This window comes from Cebus imitator, unplaced genomic scaffold (assembly GCF_001604975.1).
Source record: "Cebus imitator isolate Cc_AM_T3 unplaced genomic scaffold, Cebus_imitator-1.0 Scaffold435, whole genome shotgun sequence".
Classification (NCBI taxonomy): domain Eukaryota; kingdom Metazoa; phylum Chordata; class Mammalia; order Primates; family Cebidae; genus Cebus; species Cebus imitator.
The window spans coordinates 866,835-870,463 of NW_016107750.1; the positions used below are offsets into that span (position 1 = coordinate 866,835).

The 3,629-nt window shown below is 42.7% G+C and overlaps 1 protein-coding gene across 1 annotated transcript in view; it reads right to left on the reverse strand.

The window, feature by feature from the left end:
• Positions 1 to 3,629, reverse strand: part of MEI1 (meiotic double-stranded break formation protein 1) — a 95,520-nt gene that overhangs the window by 28,516 nt on the left and 63,375 nt on the right. The window lies entirely within an intron of this gene.

Below are 3,629 nucleotides of genomic sequence, written 5' to 3' on the forward strand. Positions count from 1 at the left end.
TCACGCCTATAATCTCAACACTTTGGGAGGCCATGGCGGGTGGATAACCTGAGGTCAGGAGTTTAAGACCAGCCTGGCCAACATGGTGAAACCCCATTTCTACTAAAAATACAAAACCTAGCAGGGTATCATGGCATGCTTGTAATCCCAGCTACTCTGGAGGCTGAGGCAGGAAAATTGCTTGAACCTGGGAGACAGAGGTTGCAGTGAGCTAAGATCGTGCCATTGCACTCCAGTCTGGGCAACAGAGCAAGACTCCACTTCAAAAAAAAAAATCTTTAGTATGCTATTATATGAGTTTTACAGTTTGGCTCATTTAGGTCTTTCATTCATTGTGAGTTCATTTTTGTGTATGGTATGTATGAGTTAAGAGTCCAACTTCATTATTTTGCATGTGTATATCCAGTCATTCCTGGAAATCTGCTGAAAAGACCAATCTTCCCCCGTTGAATTATCTTGGCATCCTCATCAAAAATTAATTGACTATAAATATATGGAATTATTCTGGACTCTCAATTCTATTCCATTGATCTATATGTCTACTCTTATGTCAGTACCACACTATCCTGATTACTAAAGTTTTTTGGTAAGTTTCAAAATAAAAAAGGTATGAGTCTTCCAACTTTGTTCTTTTTCAAGATTTCTTGACTATTTTGCATTTCCATATGAATTTTAGGTTCAGTTTGTTCATATTTGCAAAAAAGTAGAGCTAGGAGTTTGATACAGATTGCATTGAATCTATCGATAAATTTGGAGAGGACTGCCATCTTAACACTATTAAGTCTTCCAATTTATGAATACAGTCTGTTAATTTAGATTTTTAATTTGTAAAAAAATTAAAGAGAAACAGTAATGTTTTGAAATTTTCACTATGTAAGTTGATTCAATTTAAATTTGTGTCCCTCCTCAAATCTCATGTCAAAATCATAATCCTCAATGTTGGAGGAGGAGCCTGGTGGGAGGTAATTCAATCATGGAGGTGGACTTTCCCCTTCTGCTCTGGTAATATTGAGTGAATTCTCATGAGCTCTGGTTGTTTAAAGTGTGTAGCACCTCTTCCTTCACTCTATTCCTCCTCCTCCCACCATATAAGACATGCCTACTTCCCCTTTGCCTTCCACCATGATTGCAAGATTCCTGAGACCTCCTCAGCCATGGTTACCATACAGACTGTGAAACTGAGTCTTTTCTTTATAAATTACTGTCTCAGGTAGTTCTCTATAGTAATGCAAGAACTGACTAATACAAAGTCCTTATGCTTTTTTTGTTAAGTTCATTCCCAAGTATTTAATTTCTTGATGCTATTGTAAATGAAATTGTTCCCTTAATTTCATTTTCTTTTTTGGAGACAGAGTCTCACTGTCATCCAGGCTGGAGTGCAGTGGCACAATCTCGGCTCACTGCAATCTCTGCCTCCTACATTCAAACAATTTTCCTGCCTCTGCTTCCTACATTCAAACAATTTTCCTGCCTCTGCCTCCTACATTCAAACAATTTTCCTGCCTCAGCCTCCAGAATAGCTAGGACTACAGTCACACACTGCCACACCTGGCTAATTTATTATATTTTAGTAGAGACAGGGTTTCACCATGTTGGTCAGGCTGGTCTTGAACTCTTAAGCTCAATCTGCCTGCCTCAGCCTGCCAAATTGCTAGAATTACAGGCATGAGCCACCATGCCCAGCCTAATTTCATTTTCAAGCATGTTAATAAAGACTTAAGTCTACTTTTCAACTCCTCTCCATTCTACCTCCCGTTTGACTTAGCTAAGGTACATTAAACTAGGTTTCCTTCCTTGAATTGATAGACTGGGCATCTTCCCACTTCTGTACATTAAATCATACTCTACTCTCACCTTCAAAGTTCTTCCTTCACCTCTTTCATCTCCTCCACAAAGCCTCTCCCGATGCCATATAATCTGACACAATCTCTCCCTTTGTGCTTTGCTGGTTCTTGGCCAGTCCTCCAGCTCCAGGAGAGCACTCATTACTATAGCTGCCTGCCCCATAGAAGACCTTTTTGTCTCCCCTGACAAACTTGTGTTCTCTGAGGGCAGGGAACTTGTTTGATTCATTTCAGACCTGACAGGGCCCCACATGGTACCTAGCTCATGTTAAGTGGTCAATCCACACTGAGTGAGTTGCTGAAATGTTGAGAAGCAAATAAAAAATCATGGGCATTGAGTTGTGTTCAACAGCTTAGGAAATGCTGATCAAACTGGAATGAAGTTGCTAAAAAGGAGGAGCTTCCAGGCATAAATAGGGGCTAACACTCTGAAATGTCCATCCCCACAGAGACATCCACACTCGGGCTATTGGGGATCCTCAGACACATGCCTCAACACACATCAGTGTGTATCTCCTCCACTCCTTCCACAAAGGCTCAACGACCATGAGAGTCAGAAAGGATCTCAGAGATAACTCTGTCCAAGGCCCAGAAAGGGAAGAAAACCTCTCTAGGAAGGCCCAGACTATGAGCAACAGACGCAGAATGTGGACCCAGGAGTCCTGCCTTTCTGTGCAATGCATGTATACAAGGTCACCCTGCTTCTACACAAAGGGCATTCATAGGTAAATGGCACCAAGGAAGCCTTCTCATAGAAGATACCACATGGAGAAGGTGACATCAGAGACAAAAGTAAAGGAATAGCTAGCAGGCAAATTTTATGGGGAAGAGGTCTGCAAGCCTCCTGAAGGTGTCCTTTGCAGCACCACCCCAACTAGGCAGTCCCATTGCCCTTTATATATTTATATTAAATTTTATTTTATTTTTTGAGACAAGGTCTTACTCTCACCTAGGCTGGAGTGCAGTGGTATGAACATGGCTCACTGCAGCCTTGACCTCTTGGGCTCAAGTAATCCTCCCACCTTAGTCTTCCCAGTAGCTGGGACCACAGGTGTGCACCACCATGCCTGGTCAATTTTTTTTTTTTTTAGAGACGGGGTTTCACCATGTTGGCCAGTCTGGTCTTGAACTCCTGACCTTGGGTGATCCGCCCCCCATCGGCCTCCCAAAGTGCTAGGATTACAGGCGTGAGCCACCGCACCTGGCCTTTTAAAAATTTTTTTAAATTTTAAAATTTTCTGTAGCAATGTGGTCTCACCATTTTGCCGAGGCTAGTCTTGAATTCCTGAGCTCAAGTGATCCTCCCACCTCAGCCTCCCAAAGTGCTGGGATTAAAGGCATGAGCCACCATGCCCAATCTATACAAAATTTTAAAACATATATATATAATATGTCATTTATGGATTCCTGCCTCAGAGGAGAAGCTGGGGCCCCATAAGCTACTTTCCTAGCTTCCATACCATCACCAGCAGATGTGAAAAAGGGGCCCCCAAAATCCAGCCTTGCTATATTCTCAAAGCCATGGGACTATTCCTATTATGCCCTTTTCTCTGTTTACATCAGTTACCTCAGGAAGCCCAGCATCATCCCCATGTGGCTCAGGGCATATCCTTTTCTGTTTCTATCTCCCATTCTGTGTGTGTGTGTGTGTGTGTGTGTGTGTGTGTGTGTGTGTCTGTGTGTGTCTGTCTGTCTGTCTGTCTGTCTGTGACACTCTGACTCTTGTTGCCCAGGCTGAAGTGTAATGGCACCATACTGGCTCGCCGCAAACTCTGCCTCCATGCC